The sequence below is a fragment of the Oncorhynchus mykiss genome, chromosome 1 (genome assembly GCF_013265735.2).
Source record: "Oncorhynchus mykiss isolate Arlee chromosome 1, USDA_OmykA_1.1, whole genome shotgun sequence".
NCBI classification, from domain to species: Eukaryota; Metazoa; Chordata; class Actinopteri; order Salmoniformes; family Salmonidae; genus Oncorhynchus; species Oncorhynchus mykiss.
In genome coordinates, this window is record NC_048565.1 from 47,226,317 (window position 1) to 47,249,420 (window position 23,104).

Consider the following 23,104-nt stretch of genomic DNA (forward strand, 5'->3'; position numbering starts at 1 on the left):
TGTACATGATGTCATAATGAAGCATTCTTTTGTTAAATGAAGACATACCATAGACAGGTCATTGATGCTATTCCTGAACTGAGGTAGGACCTATAATTTAATGAAATAATCTCAAATACACTACTTTTATCTTATGAGAACTTTATTTGATCAATAACTGTAAGAAAAACGGTTATGTTTTGTGATTTGTGACAAAAAAAAGTATTTATTTAAACTAGGTATTGTGGTCTTAATATATTCTTGAAACTGTACAGTCAAATCCTACGTGAGCAAATTATCTGGAAGTCCAAATTGAAGGTAGGCCTTAGTCTGTGAATCTTTCATTTTTATGAATTTGTGAACATTTTGGCAGGAATTGGAATGTCCTTTGAAAGTGGAAAAACACTAGTTCATAAAAACAACTTTGATCAAATTCTATTGTAATATATGTAATTTATTCTATATTCTTATTCTCAAACATATTGTTTGCTCTTCCACTGTGACTCTCACAGCCATGAAAGACAGAGGGAAGTCCAGGACTAGGACACAAGAGACCAGTCAGAACAGTTCTGAGAACAGCCTGACAGACATCCTCAGTGTCCGGTGTGCCAGTGATATTGTCCTACAGCCAATGCCACCAGGGAGAAAGAATAGCCGATCCCACTTCCACAACATGGATGTGATTAAAGAGAGGGCTGACATGGGAAGGCTTCCATTGGCCACTCCACCCATCAGGCTCCCAATGCTCACTGTGACCTCTCTCAATGCCCAAAGGAACAAAAACACCCTCAAGGTGCCTCGCATGCCTCGTCTGCAGCTGGAGGGACAGATGGGTAGCAAGCCTCTGGGTCTGGTTAAAACCAAAACCGGAGGGAGCACATTGATCTCCAGCCACAAGAAGGAGCCAGAGGTTAAATCCAGCAGACCACAGATACCAGGAAGCATCCCTAGGAGACCCAATTTATGCTCCACTGCAGCCAAGGCAGTAGCTCCTTTATCTGGGACTCCATGCAGCCAGTCTGAGGTCAGGATCCAGGCCAATCCTCTCAAGAGGTCTAACATCCAGGACCAAAGGCCCCGCTCTCCTCCTGCTCAGGCCAGACGGTCTCTGCCCGACGGAAGCCTCTTGCAACCGCCATGTTCTCCTGTGGATGTCCTCCAGCCGGAGGTCCAGGCCAGCAGAAGCCTGGCTCGACCCAAGACCGGGATAGCTAGGATAACAAGACATACTGATGGCAGCACTCTGAGGTTCCCTAACCAGACCTTAGAGATTATAAACTACATGGGTAGGAGGGAGAGCACCAATTCTTTCCCTGTGCTGCCAACCATTGCAGTGTCAGCCTCACCTCCCCTGATGGCCATCCCATTGCCTACCCCAATGGTCAGCTATGTACCTGACCTTCTGGTGCCTACTCCATCTGCATCTCCGGTTCCTTCCAGCCGAGTGCCTGCCCCACCTGCCTCCCCAGTGCCAGCCCGGCCTGCCAACACCAGATCACGGCGTGTGTCGAAGAAGATCCAGCTATTACAGATCCAGTCTGCTATGCTGGACCAGCAGCTTCCAGAACAACTGGGTGACAAACAAATCATATTACCCTCTGAGCCCCTGTCCTTCAGTAGCACTGAGAGGATGTTCCTCTGTGGTCCACCTTTAGTCTGCGGAGATGGCTGTCACCCCCTGACCAGACATACACCCAGCCACACAGGTCGCACCGACCACTCCCCTTTACTGACCAGTGGGAGAGCCGTGCAGGCGGATGAGAAGTGCCCCTTTGATACCCTCTTGACCCCCTTGGTCCCACTGGCAGAACAGCCTCCTATCAAGCGGGGGCACATGCCCGCCTCCCGTGCCAAGGCCGAGCGGGAGAATAGACAACGAGGGCGTAGGAAGAGAGTGAAGCCCATTCACTGGGACGTTAACTTTAAGTCTGGGCCTTTCTTCCCAGTGTGTGTCTCTCCATCAATGCCCTCTATCTTGGAGGTGGATGAAGAGTCTCTTTCTGAAGAGATGGAGCAAAGCCAGTTGTAAGGGGTCGCACACACACGTCTTAATTTAATTTATTTTGTACCTTTATTTAAATTGTGAAGTTAGTTAAGAACAAATTCTTATTTACAATGACGACCTACCCCGGCCAAACCCTAAACCGGACGACACTGGGCCAATTGTGAGCCTCTTCCTGAAGATGGACTGCTTCAACCCCTTAGGAGTATCCAGAGTATCTAGTACGCTGATGTGATGATAGAATATGTCCCTCAGTATGAACTAGAGATTAATATTAATCCACTTGTTATTCTAGTTAGGCAAATGTTAATTTATCATCACCATGTTCCAAAGAATTCTGTTTCTATAAAGTTTTATTGCAGTTGAAAATGATGTGTGGTGTGTGTTGTTGGTTTCTTGTGAGCTATGAAGTATACCCTTTTAGTAGAATGTTTATTTCTTCATTGGATTTGTTGACCAAAGAGTAGAGGTAAGTGCTGATCGGAATAATAATATAAGTGAAGTTCCGATTCAAATTTGTATTATTCCGAAGGAGGTACATCTGACGCGAAGAGGCCCTGTCTCAACTTGCACATGTAAGGGAAGCAGACAGCTGCAGATGAAATATAACTGCTGGGTTCTGCGGTAACCAGGTCTCTCTTGCCAAAATAACCCACTTTTGCAAGAAAGACCTGGATAGTGCCACATAAGAAACACTTATATAAATTATTCCTTTTATACGAATAAAAACCACCCCTTTATCTGGAATATATGTAGTGTTGCCTTACATTTGTGAAATATGAATGACATTTGCTTAGCCTTCCAACTGTGCTTCGTTTAAAATACCGTTGGTTGGACTGCGAGGAAGAGACTGTATTGTTTTTCTTTTGATCTGAAGCCTGACACTGTACGACACGTCATGTCTCATCCTTCGTCTTTTGAATAAAACTTCCTCAGCATGATTTTATTCTAACATTATCCATGTTTGTTTTTTTCAACCCTCAAAAACAAATGTTGATCCCCATGTAACGATGCGTGATATTCCACAGGGGGGCACTAAAGTTCTGTAAGAAAGGAGGTTGAACACTTTGTACCTTGAACACCATCTAAACTAACACACAGCCTCAACTATTTAAATGACAGAAATGTAGGGTATGTAAACATTATATAAAGTGGCACAGTTTAAATGACTAGTGATACATTTATTACATCGAATAATTCATTATTAAAGTGGCTAGAGATTGAGTCTGTATGTTGGCAGCAGCCACTCAATGCATTGCCATCAGCCATCGAGAGAATGTCTCCTATGAAATCTATAAAAGCTATCCAACTGCCTAAGTTGTACCTAATGAAAGCGTAAAATAATTAACCATTTTAAAATCTCTATATTTGACACATTATTTCTATTTTATGACTGAAAATATCCATGTAGAATGCCAGAATGAAGCAACACGGAAGGCAACTCAACGGCTTTAGTGTAGTTCTTCATTAAAGTATTTAAACTGGAACAACCATTTTAGTAATGGATTCAATATATCCAGTAAGAATTCCGGCTCTCACAGACCTGTTAGTTTTTCTTTAAGAAGCCCTCCTGTTCTCCACTCATTACCTGTATTAACTGCACCTGTTTGAACTCGTTACCTGTATAAAAGACACCTATCCACACACTCAATCAAACAGACTCCAACCTCTCCACAATGGCCAAGACTAGAGAGCTGTGTAAGGACATCAGGGATACAATTGTAGACCTGCACAAGGCTGGGATAGGCTACAGGACAATATGCAATCAGCTTGGTGAGAAGGCAACAACTGTTGGCGCAATTAAAAGAAAATGGAAGAAGTTCAAGATGACGGTCAATCACCCTCGATCTGGGGCTCCATGCAAGATCTCACCTCGTGAACCATCCACCAGGAAAAACTTCCCCTGAACAGTGAGATAGACGACATTTGTCATCTGCCTATGAGATAGCCAGAAGCATCTCATACACTTATTTTCTCTGATCTGCAACTATTCTGTTGTGTCTATAGAACTGTACTGCTCTCCAGTCCCTGTTTAAAAGCGCTTGGGGAGAAGCAGCAATGCATTTCTCACAGTCTTGTTTTCCAGGCATTTTTCCCCATTCGGATAAAGTTCATCAAGGAATCTTCAACTGCATCCACCTCTATTGTCGACCAATACCTTTTTGTTCCTTTGTCACCTTTGTATAGAGATGGCATTATGAATGACTACATTAAATAAAGGTTGACTACAATACAGTACTTGAACATCTCTCTGTATTAACTCTACAAGGTTACAGCTGTATCTGCAGAGACTGTGTTGAAATTAAACTAACAATCCCAACTAAATAACTACATAGATAAGGATGTGAGAGGAGAATGTGCAATGCTGACATCAAGGCAGACTCAATCTGTATGGAATCTAAGCCCAACAATCTGTTTGCAATGTAAACCTTCTAATAAAAGCAATACCTATTATATCAAGTTCCCTCCCTCAAGAGAAACAATGTAAAGCGTAGTAATCCTTCTGTGTTATCATCTATCCTGACACACTAGTTCCAGATCTAACGTCTTGACTTGTGTCCAATCCAAACCGAACCGTTCTGTGCTGGCATGGTTGGAAATACACTAACTGATAAAGACAGGATTTATCTGGACCAGCACAGTACGGCCCATAAGTTGACACTACAGAGTGAAAATGCACTGCCTGAAGGCAGTAGGAAACATGCTTGCCGTGTGAGCCTCTCTTTTGTCCCAGTCTTCCCTTGGTCATTGGTTGTTTGGCCCGAATCGCTGACATCTCTCCTGGAAAACATGTTGAAAAGGACATTGTAATTAAGAATAGGTCCATGTGTATGTAAGGTATAGGCATACCGGTCAGATTTTCTTCATAGGATTCTTCAGATGACTCCTCTCAGAGTCATTCTCTGATGCGCAATCAGTGGCCGCAGCATCCATTTCTTCAGACATAATAGTTTGTAAAAGACAAAAAACAAAATCAAATTGCAGCAAGTTAAATCAATGCACAACAAATTAGAGTCAGCATTTTTTGCCAGAGTGAAAATGCACTGACTGAAGACAGTAGTAAAAATGTTTACCGTGTGAACCTCTCTTTTGTCCCAGCTTTCCCTTGGTCATTGGCCCGAATCGCCGACATCTCTCCTGGAAAACATCAGTGGGAATCATGTCAGTTTCACCCAATCCAACCTATGAACCAATCCATAAGCGATAACTGTTGGAGCAACTCAAAATGCAGGTTTATAACAGCTGTGCCATTCAAGCCTATTGAATATGGTATGAGAGGGACGGCTACAGCCACACAAACCCTACAACCATGTAGTGAGAGGGGAACGCACAATACCATGCTGAAATGAAGGCAGACTCCATCAGGGTGGATCCTAACCTTTTTCACACCACTGTACAATCCAAACGGAACCGTTCTGTGCTGGCATGGTTGGAAATACACTAACTGACAGAGATGGTCGCCTCGATTCGCGTTCTTAGGAAACTATGCAGAATTTTTTTTTTTTATGTATTATTTCTAACACTGTTCCCCAGGAAATCTTAAGTCTTATTACATACAGCCGGGAAGAACTATTGGATATAAGAGCAACGTCAACATACCAACATTACGACCAGGAATATGGCTTTCCCAAAGTGGATCCTCTGTTTGGACCACCACCCAGGACAATGGATCGGATTCCTGAAGGCGACCAAAAACAATGGCGCCCCAGAAGAGGAAGGCGGAGCGGTCTTTTGGTCAGGCTCCGTAGACGGGCACATCGCTCACCACTCTCGAGTATACTACTCGACAATGTCCAGTCTCTTGACCACAAGGTAGACGAAATTCAAGCAAGGGTTGCATTCCAGAGAGACATCAGATTGTAACATTCTCTGTTTCACGGAAACATGGCTCACTCGGGATACGTTATCAGACTCGGTACTGCCACCCGGTTTCTTCACGCATCGCGCTGACAGAAACAAACATCTCTCTGGAAAGAAGAAGGGCGGGGGTGTATGTCTTATGATTAACGAGTCGCAAATCTGACCACGACTCGATTTTGTTGCTCCCAGCCTATAGACAGAAACTAAAACAGGAAACGCCCGTGCTCAGGTCTGTTCAATGCTGGTCCGACCAATCTGATTCCACACTTCAAGATTGCTTCGATCACGTGGACTGGGATATGTTCCGGATAGCCTCAGACAACAACATTGATGTATACGCTGATTCGGTGAGCGAGTTTATTAGCAAGTGCATCGGTGATGTTGTACCCACGGTGACTATTAAAACCTTTCCCAACCAGAAACCGTGGATTGATGGCAACATTCGCACAAAACTGAAAACGCAAACCACTGCTTTTAATCATGGCAAGGCAACCGGAAACATGACCGAATACAAACAGTGTAGCTACTCCCTCCGCAAGGCAATCAAACAAGCTAAGCATCAGTATAGAGACAAAGTAGAGTCGCAATTCAACGGCTCAGACATGAGACCTACAGTGGGGAGAACAAGTATTTGATACACTGCCGATTTTGCAGGTTTTCCTACTTACAAAGCATGTAGAGGTCCATAATTTTTTATCATAGGTACACTTCAACTGTGAGAGACGGAATCTAAAACAAAAATCCAGAAAATCACATTGTATGATTTTTAAGTAATTAATTTGCATTTTATAAAATCGGCAGTGTATCAAATACTTGTTCTCCCCACTGTATGTGGCAGGGTCTACAGTCAATCACGGATTATAAAAAGAAAACCAGCACCGTCGTGGACACTGACGTCTTGCTCCCAGACAAACTCAAACAACTTCTTTGCTCGCTTTGAGGACAATACACTGACCAAACCAAAACCTGCGGGCTCTTTTTCACCGCAGCCAACGTGAGTAAAACATTCAAACTAGTTAACCCTCGCAAGGCTGCCGGTCCAGACAGCATCCCTAGCCGTGTCCTCAGAGCATGCGCAGACCAGCTGGCTGGTGTGTTTACGGACATATTCAATCAATCCCTATCCAAGTCTGCTGTACCCACATGCTCCAAGAGTGCCACCATTGTTCCTGTTCCCAAGAAAGCTAATGTAACTGAGCTAAACGACTGAAAAAAAAGCTTCTATCTCAAGGCCATCAGACTGTTAAACAGCCATCACTAACATTGAGTGGCTGCTGCTTACATACTGACTCAAATCTCTAGCCACTTTAATAATAAAAAATTGGATGTAATAAATGTATCACTAGTCTCTTTTAACAATGCCACTTACTAAACTGTTTACATACCCTACATTACTCATCGCATATGTATATACTGTACTCTATACCATCTACTGTATCTCCCTCATCCATATACTTACATGTACATATTCTTATTCATTCCTTTACACTTGTGTGTATTTTTTATTTTTTTATTTCACCTTTATTTAACCAGGTAGGCTGACTTGTGTCCAATCCAAACCGAACCGTTCTGTGCTGGCATGGTTGGAAATACACTAACTGATAAAGACAGGATTGATCTGGACCAGCACAGTACGGCCATAAGTTGACACTACAGAGTGAAAATGTTCTCAATTACAACTGCATCCTGGCCAAGATAAAGCAAAGCAGTGCAACACAAACAACAACACAGAGTTACACATGGAATAAACAAACATGCAGTCAATAATACAATAGAAAACGTCTATATAATGTGTGCAAATGAGGTAGGATAACGGAGGTACGGCAATAAATAGGCCATAGTGGCGAAATAATTACAATATAGCAATTAAACACTGGAGTGATAGATGTGCAGAAGATGAGTGTACAAGTAGAGATACTGGGGTGCAAAGGAGTAAAATAAATAAAATAGATAACAATATGGGGATGAGGTAGTTGGATGGGCTGATTACAGGAGGGCTATGTACAGGTGCAGTGATCTATGAGCTGCTCGGACAGCTGGTGCTTAAAGCTAGTGAGGGAGATATGAGTCCCCAGCTTCAGTGATTTTTGCAGTTCGTTCCAGTCATCGGCAGCAGAGAACTGGAAGGAAAGGTGGCCGAAGGAGGAATTGGCTAAGGGGGTGACCAGTGAAATATACCTGCTGGAGTGCGTGCTACGGGTGGGTGCTGCTATGGTGACCAGTGAGCGGTAAGGCGGGGCTTTATCTAGCAAAGACTTATAGATGACCTGGAGCCAGTGGGTTTGGCGACGAATATGAAGCGAGGGCCAGCCTTCGAGAGCATACAGGTCGCAATGGTGGGTAGTATATGGGGCTTTGGTGACAAAACAGATGGCACTGTGATAGACTGCATCCAATTTGCTGAGTAGAGTGTTGGAGGCTATTTTGTAAATGACATCGCCGAAGTCAAGGATCATTTGGCAGCATGAGTACGTTTGGCAGCATGAGTGATGGATGCTTTGCTGCGAAATAGGAAGCTGATTCTAGATTTCATTTTGGATTGGAGATGCTTAATGTGAGTCTGGAAGGAGAGTTTACAGTCTAACCAGACAGCTAGGTATTTGTAGTTGTCCACATATGCTAAGTCAGAACCATCCAGAGTAGTGATGCTGGGCTGGCGGGCAGGTGTGAGCAGTGATCAGTTGAAGAGATAAGGTAGTTGTTGTGAAATTGTTAGATTACTTGTAAGATATTACTGCAAAATCAGAAATAGAAACACAAGCATTTCGCTACACTCGTATAAACATCTGCTAACCATGTGCATGTGACCAATAACATTTGATTTGACTACAGAGTGAAAATGCACTGACATATCAGATAAGAATAGGTCCATGTGTATGTAAGGTATAGGCATACCGGTCAGATTTTTTTCAGAGAAATTGCCTTCCTCTGATGAACCTGATGGCCCTGAGACATAACATCTTCACTGTTGTCAATACTAGTTATTGAGTCATCAGTCTTGTATCCAACTGTATTGCAGAAAAAAGCATCTTAGATAACTAGAGAGATAACACAAAGTATTTGGACATTTTGATTAGTTATGGATCTGTGCTCCTCTACTTTACATTTTGTTATAATACAAATCATTTGGGATGAAAGTGCAGACTTGCCTGTCTTTGATTTACAAAGCAGATTCACAAGAACTTACAGTATGTGCGGGTGTTGAATGACACTAACTTATGTATACGGTACTGGCAGCCTCGGTGTCTGACATCTAAGGATACAATAATATTAAATTAGTCATGTGCCACTTAGGCAATGGAATATGATTCAACAATCCCCAGTATCCTAATTCTAAACAACTGACAAACCTGAGCTTCAGGATTTATTATTTCCTTTTCAAATCTGGCCTACAAATTGAATTATGTTTCTTATAGAGTTTCCATGCGTCTTCTTAGACTCTGCAGTGCCTGAGTAAAGGAAGACAAGTTTCTAAAAGAATGGTTGACACTTAAAAGAATGACAAGATTGCTCGGCACACAACAAAGGGGATGAGCTGGGGGAAAAAAGCAAGTATAAGCATAACATAAGCACATTATACAAGTTCCTGGATGCAACTAAAGCACATCTGCTTTTATGGATGAACTAAACAAGAAACAGTATGAGTGATATGGCTAAAGGAAGGCATGTGAATTGGCAGTTCTACCAAATTTGACACTTTCCAGAATCCTTATTCCTGTTGTGGTGTTTCACTCTTTTACGTGCAAAGCCAAAATAACTAGCAACTTATTTCTCTTTGGGTAAGAAAGGGTGATAAAAAAACTGCCAAAACTTCAATAAAATAATTAAATGAGGGGATTTATTTAAATATTTCAGCACACATGCATGCTTATGACTTGACAAAACAGATGAAAAGGAACTGGCTTTTCTAGCTAGCTTGTAAACCAATTCAAGTTATTGAATTCACTGGCAATATTATTATTATATATATTATTTTCCAATGCATGTAACATTGGGTTAACCACAATTATTTATTCTGAATCAAAGACATTTTGACCAATAATGCTAAACTAGCACAATTACCGTTAGCTAGCACGCTAACCGCTAGCTAGCACGCTAATCATTAGCAAGCAGTAAATAAGTATAAGGTAAAAACATGCAAAGTAACAATTGCACATTAATGAATTGTTTGGATGAGCCTACCAATTTCAATCTCATGATGAAGTATATCTGATACAATGCAGCTTTCGGACATTGTCAATGCATGTTGGATTCCACCGAAAGACATACATGAGCTAACAGAAATTAGAAATAAAGACAATGGGAACATGCATTGCTTGCCAATACACCACATACCATTTTAGTTAATATATTGGTTAACAGTTTAGTTAATAGCTTACCTTCTTGCATGAATGCGAACGTCTGCAACTATCCTCCTCTTCCTTAAAAAACGTGCTGCACAGCTACTTTTGTTGTGATCATGCTCAGGCAGAGACAGGCTTGCCAGGTCAATTTCACATTTCTAGTAAATCCAGTGAAAACTCCCTTCAAAACCTGAAAACTATCAAAATCTCAGCAGATTACAGGGAAATTAATGGATAAAAAAAAAATATCATGCAATATAGAAGTAGTATAAAAACTTGCAGATTTCTGAATATGTGTGCAATATTATTACTGTCCCTGTCAAGTTCTGACCTTAGTTCCTTTACTATGTCTTTGTGTTAGTTTGGTCAGGGCGTGAGTTGGGGTGGGTAGTCTATGTCATTTTTTCTATGTTGTATTTCTCTGTTTGGCCTGGTATGGTTCTCAATCAGTGCGTCTCCTCGGCCCGGGTTATATGGCACCAGCTCTACGCAAGGTGTCCCCGGTTCGCCAGCACAGCCCAGTGCGGTCTGTTCCAACCCACCGCTCTTGCTGGGCTACGAGGAGTATCCAGCCAGGACAGTTTGTGCAGGCTCGGTGCTCAAGACCTCCATTGCGGTCCGGTCCATTCGGTGCCTCCTCCACGCACCAGGTCTCCGGTGGCAGCCCCACGCACCAGGCTGTCTTTCCGTCTCCTCCCTCCAGGTGCTCCCTCCTGTCCAGCGCTTCCAGAGTCTCCCTCCTGTCCAGCGCTTCCAGAGTCTCCCTCCTGTCCAGCGCTTCCAGAGTCGCCTGTCTGTCCAGCGCTTCCAGAGTCGCCGGTCTGTCCTGAGCTGCCGGAGTCGCCCGTCTGTCGTGAGCTGCCGGAGCCGCCCGTCTGTCCTGAGCTGCCGGAGCCGCCCTTCTGTCCAGATCTGCCGGAGTCGCCCGTCTGTCCTGAGCTGCCGGAGCCGCTCGTCTGTCCTGAGCTGCCGGAGCCGCCCGTCTGTCCTGAGCTGCTGGAACCGCCCGTCAGTCAGTAGCTGCCGGAGCCGCCCGTCAGTCAGAAGCTGCCGGAGCCGCCCGTCAGTCAGGAGCTGCCGGAGCCGCCCGTCTGTCCTGAGCTGCCGGAGTCTCCCTTCACTGCGGCGCTTCCGGAGTCGCCCTTCACTACGGCGCTGCCAGAGTCTCCCGCCTGTCCAGAGCTGCCAGAGTCTCCCATCTATTAGGGGCCCGCTGCAAGGGTCCCCAGTCCGAGGGCGGTGGCGAGGGTCGCCGCTCCAAAGGCGCCACTTAAGTGGACCAAGACTATGGTGGAGTGGGGTCCACGTCCCGCGCCAGAGCCGCCACCGTGGACGGACGCCCATCCAGACCCTCCCCTATAGGTTCAGGTTTTGCGGCCGGAGTCCGCACCTTTAGGGGGGGGGGGGGGGGGGGGGTACTGTCACGTTCTGACCTTAGTTCCTTTATTATGTCTTTGTGTTAGTTTGGTCAGGGCGTGAGTTGGGGTGGGTAGTCTATGTTCTTTTTTCTATGTTTGGCCTGGTATGGTTCTCAATCAGAGGCAGCTGTCGATCGTTGTCTCTGATTGAGAATCATACTTAGGTAGCCTGTTTTCCCCATTTTGGTTGTGGGTGATTGTTTTCTGTGTCTGTGTTTTCCACACAGAACTGTTTCGTTTTCAGTTTGTGTAGTGTTCAGTTTTGATTAAAAATATGACAAACACTTACCACGCTGCGTATTGGTCCGATCCTTCCTACTCCTTCTCAGAAGAGGAGGACGAAAACCGTGACAGTCACCTACATTTCCTTGGTGTTATTTGGGTTTGTAGCTTACACAGTCAGGTATCAGTGACGTGTTCAGTGCAGCTACTTGAATGGTCTGTAGACTTGCTGACACAAAAGTAGCTTATGGCAGGTTAAGACTCTAACTAGCAACCTAACCTCTCAGCAATCAGGTTCACTACCTGCACACAGACCAAACAGCCTAGTGATAGTAACAGCCATCTCTTACTATAGGCACTCAGCTACTCTCACCATCTCTCTTTCTCTCTCATAACAGGCCTTTTTTAAATTCTATTCACATTTACCCTCCACTAGACCCCTGGTTTCACAAGGTGGAATAAAATGTACTGATAATAAGTGATTTCAGCTTTGTACTGCTGTGAAGACGTAGGCCGTTACATCAAGATTGATCTATTTGCAAAAAGCCTGTAATAAACTTGGGTAGCTGATGGATAACTGATGTTCATATCTTAAAGGACAAGTCCCTATAAGCTTTTGTCAGGAATCAGGACTAGGTTAATAAATCCAACGCAACTGCATGTTTTAAAAATGGTAGGATATCTTACGTTAGGCCTAGTTATAAAATGGCATTATAGGCCGACACTGTACAGTGTTTAGGCCTATTCTTTTGCCGGATTGGAGAATGTCTGCAATTGTCTTGCCTAGTGCAGCAAAACTGCCAAAACATGGCCTGGTCATGGATGAAAGCATCTGTTCAAAATGGGGTAGAACTGAGGGAACATACAGTGCCTTGCGAAAGTATTCGGCCCCCTTGAACTTTGCGACCTTTTGCCACATTTCAGGCTTCAAACATAAAGATATAAAACTGTATTTTTTGTGAAGAATCAACAACAAGTGGGACACAATCATGAAGTGGAACGACATTTATTGGATATTTCAAACTTTTTTAACAAATCAAAACCTGAAAACCTGACGCCACACAGACGCCTTTGAAAAAAATTCATGATTTTAGTTTCATATTCAATTTATCAGCATATATGCACGACAAAAAAATTCCCAGTACTCAAATAAATCTGAAAATCGCAATGATCTATTTATTATAGCATCCTCTTAGAAGGAGAATCACTGTGGTGTCAATGTTTTTGATTATGTCCAAGTAGGAACATAGCTACAGGTATTTTGACTTCTATACTATAATAGTAGTAGTTGTGTGTGTTTTCTTGTCGTGCATTCGTTTTGAGTCAACGCTAATCCCACAATATTTTGGTCCCATTCGGCAGGCGGGTGAGAAGTGCCCCGTTGAAATCCTCTTGACCCCCTTGGTCCCACTGGCAGAACAGCCTATCAAGTGGGGGCACATGCCCGCCTCCCGTGCTAAGGCCGAGCGGGAATGGGAGAATAGCCAACGAGGGCGCAGGAAGAGAGTGAAGCCCATTCACTGGGACGTTAACTTTAAGTCTGGGCCTTTCTTCCCAGTGTGTGTCTCTCCATCACTGCCCTCGATCTTGGAGGTGGAAGAAGAGGCTCTTTCTGAAGAGATGGAGCAAAGACAGTTGTAAGGGGTCGCACACACACACGCATATCTTCCTTTCATTTTTTTAACCTTTATTTAAATTGTGGAGTTAGTTAAGAACAAATTCTTGTGAGCCGCCCTATGGGACCAGTGCCTTATACCGCTGCGCCAATCAGGAGCCCTATTGAGACCTCATGGCCTCCCATGAACCAGAGAGGATCAGCCAGCATCATCCCAGCGTCTGCCATGCCTGCCATCCTAGTTCCTCCACTGCCCTTTCAACCCCAAACCACAAAGGGCAGGTGACAGAAATGATCCAGTGCCCACCGATCCAGCCTGTTCTGCATGAGCAGCAGCAGCTACTGTCGGAAGTACTGTTGGAACAGACGTTTCCTATGAGACCCAACAGGAGCCACAAGCTGTCAAAGTACTTTCATCCCTGGGGTGTGGAGCTTCTCGAATAGTGTTCTCTTCCTGAAGATGGACTGCTTCAACCCCTTAGGAGTATCCAGAGTATCGAGTACACTGGTGTGATGATAGAATATGTCCCTCAGTATCAACTAGAGATTAATATTAATTCACTTGTTATTCTAGTCAGGAAAATGTTAATTTATCATCACCGTGTTCCAAAGAATTGTTTCTATACAGTTTTATTGCAGTTGAAAATGATCTGTGGTGTGTGTTGTTGGTTTCTTGTGAGCTATGAAGTATACCCTTTTAGTAGAATGTTTATTTCTTCATTGGATTGGTTGATTTGTTGACCAAAGAGAAGAGGTAAGTGCTGACCGGACTAATATAAGTGAAGTTCCAATTCAAATTTGTATTATTCCGAAGGTGGCACATCTTAGTGTCATAATTCTTCATGTTATCAATGTATAGCAATACTGACAAATTCTAAGGTGAAACTATTTGTACTACAGCATTGGAAATGAGGATCTATCCAAACACAGTGTTTATTAAATGCGAGAATGCTGAACAACATTTTCTGACCAATAGGCTTGTTTTTCATAATATTTGACCAAAGGTTTCTTCGCTTGAGTCAAGAAGCCCTGTCTCAAATTGCACATGTAAGGGAAGCAGACAGCTGCAGATTTAATATAACTGCTGGGTTACACGGTAACCAGGTCTCTCTTGCCAAAATAACCCACTTTTGCAAGAAAGACCTGGATAGTGCCACATAACACAATGCTTATATAAATCTTCCATTTATACAAATAAAAATGACCCCTTTATCTGGAATATGTGTAGTGTTGCCTTACATTTGTGAAATATGAATGACTTTTGCTTAGCCTTCAAACTGTGCTTAGTTTAAAATACCGTTGGTTGGACTGCGAGGCAGTGACTGTATCGTTTTTCTTTTGATCTGAAGCCTGACACTGTACGACACCTCGTGTCTCATCCTCTGTCATTTGAATAAAGCTTCCTCAGCATGATGTTGTTTTTTCAACCCTCACAAACAAATGTTGATCCCCATGTGATACACGTGATATTCCACAGGGGGGCACTAAAGGTCTGTAACGAAAGGTTGAACACATTGTACCTTGAACACCATCTGAACTTACACACAGCCTCAACTATCTAAATGACAGAAAATGTCATATCTGCTCTCACACTGTACATTAATAGATGATGATCCCTTGGGTTTTTCACAGTCCATCATAATAAATAATTTTTGGCAACTTATGTATTGTTGTCTAAGGTTAATTCCAAAACGTATTCTCTCCACCAAAGCTTACTAGCATTATAAAGATATCCATCACGTTTAAGAGGTGTTACCACATTTTTGTAGAGATTTATATGGGGGCAGTGCAAAGGCTCAACTTGCAGTGTAAGATCAGTCATGCATCGTACCCAGTTCCTCTCTAGAAACATGCATGAGAAGCTATGACTTAGCAGTATGACTGTATCAATTGTTCTAGAACTGGTTCAAGAAAGAAGGTTAGGTTAGTTAGGCTACATGTGATCGTGCGTCACCATAACTGAAACATGGCCTTCTGGTCACGTCATGGTGCAAGTATTTGCATAAACTGGAAAACATTTGCATACATTTCTCTGGCCGGCAGTGAAGGGGTTAATCAGCCGTGTGCTCTCAGTTTACGCTCACTAGCAGAATCTGTCTGCCACAGCTGCTGCGCTAATCTTCTATCACAGCACTGACAACCAGAGGTGTTTCCAGAGGACAAACAACACAGAGCTGGTTAGAAGGATCCAGGCCAATCCTCTCCAGAGGTCAAACATCCAGGACCAAAGGCCCCGCTCTCCTCCTGCTCAGGCCAGACGGTCTATGTCCGACTGCAGCGCTGAAAAGAGGTGTTTCCAGAGGACAACAACACAGAGCTGGTTAGAGAAGCTTCAAACCAAACCACGTACACACAGATTTAGGAGCAGTTGACCTCCACAGAATGTGAACATTAGCCACTAATATCTGACATCAGTATCGTTTATAAAAGTGTATCTGTGTTTGTCTGTGTCTTACAGTTTCTGTTTAGATTACATCAAAGATAGAGAAGCTGTGCACTCACACCATGTTCAATCATGTTATCTGGTCAGCCTGTAGCATATAAACATTTGTTGGCACATAAATTGAAAAAATAATTGATCAAATTCCCCCCGCCACTATCTGACTGGGTTAACAACTTAATATTAAGTTAATATGGACCCATTGTCTTAGACTTGAAATCTTGGACCGGGATTCAAACGCAGGGACTTGTGACACGACTCAGACATTGACGACTTTGACTCAATTCAGAGTTAGCCATAGGGTCTTGTGTATTGACTCGGATTTATGCTTTAGTGACTTGACTACAACACTGCTGCCATTACATGGCTACTACTGCTGCTACAACTAACAATTCTAGCAAGGGGTACCCCAACTTGGATACACTTTTCTGCTGCTCCCTCAAAAGCAGTAAGAAGACATTTTGATAATACCCCCCAACTCATAACTCCCTGTTGGGGTGAGTCTATCTACAAATAAATGCAGAAAGAGGATTACAACAGCTAACACAGGGAGCTGAAATCCTGGGGACCGCCTTATGTTCCCTCAGCTTTACCCCATTTTGAACAGGTGCTTTTTATCCATGACCAGGCCATAATCCGGCAAAGAAATAGGCCTATAGTACAGTGTCGGCCTATAATGTAATTTTATAACTAGTCCTACCATAAGGTAGCCTACCATTTGTAAAACATGAGGTTGCGTTGGCTTTATTAATCTAATCCTGATTCCTGACAAAAGCTTATAGGGATTTGTCCTTTAAGATATGAACATCAGTTACCCAAGTTTATTATGAGTTTTCTTGAGGCTTTTTGCAAAGAGATCAATCTTGATGTAACGGCCTACGTCTTCACAGCAGTACAAACCTGAAATCACTTATTATCAGTACATTTTATTCCACCTTGTGAAACCAGGGGTCTAGTGGAGGGTAAATGTGAATAGGATTTTAAAAAAAAAGGCCTGTTATGAGAGAGAAAGAGAGATGGTGAGAGTAGCTGAGTGCCTATAGTAAGAGATGGCTGTTAATATCACTAGGCTGTTTGGTCTGTGTGCAGGTAGTGAACCTGATTGCTGAGGGGTTAGGTTGCTAGTTAGAATCTTAACCTGCCATAAACTACTTTTGTGTCAGCAAGTCTACAGACCATTCAAGTAGCTGCACTGAACACCTCACTGATACTAACTGTGTAAGCTACAAACCCAAATTGTCTAAGGAAATGTAGGTGACAGTAATATTATTGCACACATTTTCAGAAATCTGGCCTGGTGGAATCATTGTCTACTCTCCATAATTTTCACTCGTGACTCTGCCCTTCCCCCACTGCAGAGTGCACAAAAGTACCAAACTACCAACAATTTCACAGGTCAACACAGTTCCCCCCTCCACCATGCAGCAGTGACAAATCTCTCCCCAGGGTTGCCATTTATGCAATTGTTTTTCTTTTATTGAGGTCGTTTTAAAACTTTGCTGCAGCTGAAAAGTTTTGGTCGCTGGGTGCACGTTTTTATACTACTTCTATATTGCACCGTTACCAACATGGTATGTTTAAATAATCCATCAATTTCCCTGTAATTTGAAGAGATTGTGATAACTGTTTCAAAGCCTGAAAACTTTTACTGAATTTACTAGAAATGGGAAATGACCTGGCAAGCCTGTCTCTGCCTGAGCATGATCACAACAAAAGTAGCTGTGCAGCACGTTTTTGTAAGGATGAGGAGGATGGTTGCAGACGTTCACATTCATGCAAGAAGGTAAGCTATTAACCAATATTTTAACTATAATTGTATGTGGTGTATTGGCAAGCAATGCATGTTCCCATTGTCTTTATTTGTAATTAATGTTAGCTCATGTATGTCTTTCGGTGGAATACAACATACATTGACAATGGCCGAAAGCCGCATTGTATCAGATATACTTCACCATGAGTTTGAAATTGGTAGGCTTATCCAAACAATTTATTAATGTGCAATTGTTACTTTGTACTTATACTTATTTACCTTATACTTATTTACTGCTTGCTAATGAGTAGCGTGCTAGCTAGCGGTTAGCGTGCTAGTTTAGCATAATTGGTAAACATGTCCTTGATTCAGAATATATGATTTTGGTTAACCCAATGTTACATGCATTGGAAAATAATATTGCCAGTGTAACTTGAATTGGTTTACAAGCTAGCTAGAAAAGCCAGTTCATTTTCATCTGTTTTGTCAAGTCATAAGCATGCATGTGTGCCGAAATATTTAAATACATCCCCTTATTAAATTATTTTAAGTTTTGGCAGTTTTTTTTATCGCCCTTTCTCACCCAAAGATAAATACGTTGCAAGTTATTTTAGCTTTGCATGTAAAAGAGTGAAACACCACATGTATCTGACAGTTCACCTGTAAGTCTATGTCGTTGTTTTTTGTTTGAATTGTTTTCCTTGTTCGCTGTGCGTGGGAAATGATAAGACAAGCGGAACTACGTAGCTAATAACTGTTGTAACGGGGATCCTTATTGTAGCAACACACTTTTGGAGGGAAGGCAAACCCGCGCTCTGTTAGCTAAATTTCCATGTCATCGGGTGTAGTTCGTAAAGGTTGAAGTGTGTATGTTAGGATGGTAACGTTATTATAATTAAGGATGAAGTGTGAATTCATGCCAGGAATAATAAGGGTGAAGTTTGATTTCCTCCCTTCTGTAATAAGCAGCCAATTAGTTATTTTTCCTTTATTCGTGTTTAATCTGAAACAGTTACAGCGTCGGCTAAATTGTTTATGTATGTAAGCACTTCAGTTATCCCAAGCTAATAAGTCACTCGTAAGATAAGTTTGTAAGAGTGTGCTTAAATGTATTTTCATTTATTTTATAGTTCTCACGGAAGGTGATAATTCTGACTAAATCTATAGAATAAAGCCGCTATAGTTAAAAAATCAAGGCACGGTTGTGCTCGTGGTTACTGGAGGGAGCTACACCACAACAGGAATAAGGATTGTGGAAAGTGTAACATTTGTTAGGACTGTGCCAATTCACATGCCTTCCTTTAGCCATATCACTCATACTGTTTCTCGTTTAGTCCATCCATAAAAGCATATCAGCTTTAGTTGCATCCAGGAACTTGTATAATATGCTTATGTTATGCTTATACTTGCTTTTTTCCTTGAAAGTCGTTTAAAAAAGGAAATTGTAATAGATTTTTGTTGGACCTCATTCAGTCAATGATAACAGTCATTGGTGTCCCCCAGCCCATCCCCTTTGTTGTGTGCTGAGCAATCTTGTCATTCTTTTAAGTGTCAACCATTCTTTTTGAAATTTGTCTTCCTTTACGCAGGCACTGCAGAGTCTAAGAAGACGCATGGAAACTAAAAGAAACATAATTCAACTTGTAGGCTAGATTTGAAAAGGAAATAATAAATCCCGAAGCTCAGGTTTGTCAGTTGCTAGAATGAGGATACTGGGGATGGTTGAATCATATTCAATTGCCTAATTTGCACATTACTAATTTCATTTTATTCTATCGTTAGATGTCAGACACTGAGGCTGCCAGTACCTCTGGGTCGATAGTCCATGTGTTGGATGATGCACTGCCGTTGATCAGAACAGACCGTGTATATGTAAGTTAGTGTCATTTAACACCAGCACATACTGTAAGTTCTTGTGAATCAGCTTTGAAAATCAAAGATAGGCAAGTCTGCACTTTCATCCCATATTCATTGTATTATAACAAAATGTAAAGTAGAGGAGCACAGAGCCATAACTAATCAAAATATGCCAGTGTCCAAATACTTTTTTTCTGCAGTACAGTTGACCAAAGCTATACTTGGATACAAGACTGATGACTCAATAACCAGTATTGACAACAGTGAAGATGGTTATGTCCCAGGGCCATCAGGATCATCAGTGGAAGGCAATTTCTATGAAGAAAATCTGACCGGTATGCCTATACCTTACATACACATGGACCTATTCTTAATTACAATGTCTTTTTCGAAAATGACATGTTTTCCAGGAGAGATGTCAGCGATTCGGGCCAAACAGCCAATAACCAAGGGAAAGGTGGGACAAAAGAGGCTCACACGTTAAGCATGTTTCCTGCTTCCTTCAGTCAGTGCATTTTCACTTTGTAGTCAAATCAAATGTTATTGGTCACATACACATGGTTAGCAGATGTTTATGCGAGTGTGGCAAAATGCTTGTGCTTCTAGTTCCGACCGTGCAGTAATATCTAACAAGTAATCTAACAATTTTACAACAACTACCGTTATCTCTTCAACCGATCGCTTCCCACACCTGCCCAGCATCACTACTCTGGACGGTTCTGACTTAGAATATGTGGACAACTACAAATACCTAGGTGCCTGGTTAGACTAAACTCTCCTTCCAGACTTACATTAACCATTTCCAATCCAGAATTAAATCTAGAATCAGCTTCCTATTTTGCAGCAAAGCATCCATCACTCATGCTGCCAAACATACCCTCGTAAAACTGACTATCCTACTGATCCTTGGCTTCGGCGATATCATTTACAAAAGAACCTCCAACACTCTACTCAGCAAATTGGATGCAGTCTATCACAGTGTCATCCGTTTTGTCAACTACCCACCATTGCAACCTGTATGCTCTTGTTGGCTGGCCCTCGTTTCATATTCGTCGCCAAACCCACTGGCTCCAGGTCATCTATAAGTCTTTGCTAGGTAAAGCCCTGCCTTATCTCAGCTCACTGGTCACCATAGCAGCACCCACCCGTAGCACGCGCTCCAGCAGGTATATTTCACTGGTTACCCCCAAAGCCAATTCCTCCTTCGGTCGCCTTTCCTTCCAGTTCTCTGCTGCCAATGACTGGAACGAACTGCAAAAATCACTGAAGCTGGAGACTCATATCTCCCTCACTAGCTTTAAGCACCAGCTGTCCGAGCAGCTCATAGATCACTGCACCTGTACATAGCCCACCTGTAATTAGCCCATCCAACTACCTCATCATCATACTGTTATCTAATTGATTTATTTTGCTCCTTTGCACCCCAGTATCTCTACTTGTACACCCATCTTCTGCACATTCCAGTGTTTAATTGCTATATTGTAATTATTTCGGCACTATGGCCTATTTATTGCCTTACCTCCGTTAATCTTTCCTCATTTGCACACACTTTATATACAGATGTTTTCTATTGTATTATTGACTGTATGTTTGTTTATTCCATGTGTAACTCTGTGTTGTTTGTTGCACTGCTTTGCTTTATCTTGGCCAGGTCGCAGTTGTAAATGAGAACTTGTTCTCAACTAGGTTGATATCAGCTGCATCCCTGAACATCCAACTCTCACTCCAGAAGCCCGGTGTGTTTTTTGTCTCATTCCATTTACCCTCAACTCATTAATTAGTGAGGGAGATGGTGAAGGCTACACACCGCTTTCAGACATTGTTTTCAGCCTCAGGAGCAAGGTGGAGTTCAGCTGCCTTTGACTCAAAAAGGTAACCAAGGTACGGTTTGGGACTGATGTATCCATCAATTTTTTTGGCCCTTTTGAGTACATCAACATTTGCCAGTGGATTCAGCACCCTGCTGCTTCACAGACCTTATCAGGCTAACCAAGCTGTCAAGTAGCTTAAGAGGATCTACTTGCTCTCCCTCAAAAGCCTTGATGGCCAACTGTACCTCACCCAGCACTGATGTCAAAAAAGTCAGATATAATATGTTTTGAGGATCACTGTACATGGAGTATAAAACCTCAGCCATGTAGCACTGTTCACTGAACATGGTGACAGCGAAATGCAGCCTAAGCTCCTCCCACTGGTCTAATATGCGTGAAACCGCGGGTTCAATGGAGAGCCAACGTGTGGCACACACTTTGGTTATCTGTAAAAGTCTCTCCCCACATTTGATGGTCTCATATATGGCCTTGTAGGCCTCCCTGCACATTGGAGACACTGAAAACCAGTTATAAATGTCTCTCGTACCAAGTACTCCACACTACGGGGATGGTGTCATTGGAAGCATGACTTACAGCAAGCTGCAGAGAGTGGCACACACAGCGAATAAGAACCAGATATTTGAGGCCATACTCCTCCTTCAGCACTTTATGGACCCCATTGTTAATCCCCGTCATAACAGAGGCATTGTCAGTCCCTATCCCCAGGAGTTTCTCTTTTTTAAGACAACACTTCTCGAGGAAAGCCACAACAGCACGGGCTATAGATTTGGCATCTCCTCCCTCCAACTCAACAAGCCCCAGAAATGTTGATACAAGTGTCCGCTTGGTGTCACTAAATTACCTTATCACAACCCCCAGGTACTTAGAAACAATTACATCCGTGGACTCATCGAGGAGGAGGCTGAAACGCTGGTCACCCACATCTGCGACCAACTTTTTCAGAAAGTATGGTGCTAGAACACCATTAATCATTTCTGTGCACTTTGTCCTGTGCATTTTGAAGTGGGTAGCAGTAGTGGAGTCTGAGAAAGCAGCTCTACATGTTTCTCCAATGTGATCACATGCCAGCATGGAACAGTGTTCAGCAATAGCTAATGCCATGGTGGCCTCAGCCTTTTTTGCAGAGTCAATTTTTTTAACCATAAATGGCAGCTTGTTTTGGGTGGAACTGTTATAAGGCTATGTATGCCTTTTGTTTTTGAGTTGTGTTCGATTTGCGTCAATTCGAATCTGGTATCAGGATAAATATGACAATGAGTCACCGATTGTATACTATGCATTTTTTATTAGCTAAGCAATAAGTGGTAAATGCAATTTTTCTATATACGGGCTCTCTGTCCCACCTCGCAGGGCAAACAGAGAACTGACTTGTTCCTGACAAAGATATTATAATACAGTGCCTTGCGAAAGTATTCGGCCCCCTTGAACTTTGCGACCTTTTGCCACATTTCAGGCTTCAAACATAAAGATATAAAACTGTATTTTTTTGTGAAGAATCAACAACAAGTGGGACACAATCATGAAGTGGAACGACATTTATTGGATATTTCAAACTTTTTTAACAAATCAAAAACTGAAAAATTGGGCGTGCAAAATTATTCAGCCCCTTTACTTTCAGTGCAGCAAACTCTCTCCAGAAGTTCAGTGAGGATCTCTGAATGATCCAATGTTGACCTAAATGACTAATGATGATAAATACAATCCACCTGTGTGTAATCAAGTCTCCGTATAAATGCACCTGCACTGTGATAGTCTCAGAGGTCCGTTAAAAGCGCAGAGAGCATC

The 23,104-nt window shown here is 42.6% G+C and overlaps 3 long non-coding RNA genes across 4 annotated transcripts; 1 reads left to right on the forward strand and 2 right to left on the reverse strand.

Annotated features, from left to right (window-relative positions):
* Window positions 1-4,586: 4,586 nt before the first annotated feature.
* LOC118964701 lies at window positions 4,587-5,270 on the reverse strand. Its single transcript, XR_005051924.1, has 3 exons — window positions 5,056-5,270; window positions 4,832-4,917; window positions 4,587-4,762 (listed from the first exon to the last, which is right to left on the reverse strand). It is a non-coding gene; the product is annotated as an uncharacterized LOC118964701 (long non-coding RNA).
* A 7,545-nt stretch (window positions 5,271-12,815) lies between these two features.
* On the reverse strand, window positions 12,816-16,890 carry LOC110524061. Its single transcript, XR_005051899.1, has 2 exons — window positions 13,582-16,890; window positions 12,816-13,437 (listed from the first exon to the last, which is right to left on the reverse strand). It is a non-coding gene; the product is annotated as an uncharacterized LOC110524061 (long non-coding RNA).
* A 650-nt stretch (window positions 16,891-17,540) lies between these two features.
* On the forward strand, window positions 17,541-20,132 carry LOC110524064. 2 transcript variants are annotated; one of them, XR_002473536.2, is made up of 5 exons: window positions 17,541-17,663; window positions 19,220-19,316; window positions 19,413-19,502; window positions 19,688-19,822; window positions 19,898-20,132. It is a non-coding gene; the product is annotated as an uncharacterized LOC110524064 (long non-coding RNA). The 2 variants fall into 2 exon arrangements; XR_002473535.2 differs by lacking the exon at window positions 17,541-17,663 and adding an exon at window positions 18,423-18,564.
* The last annotated feature ends 2,972 nt before the right edge of the window (window positions 20,133-23,104 follow it).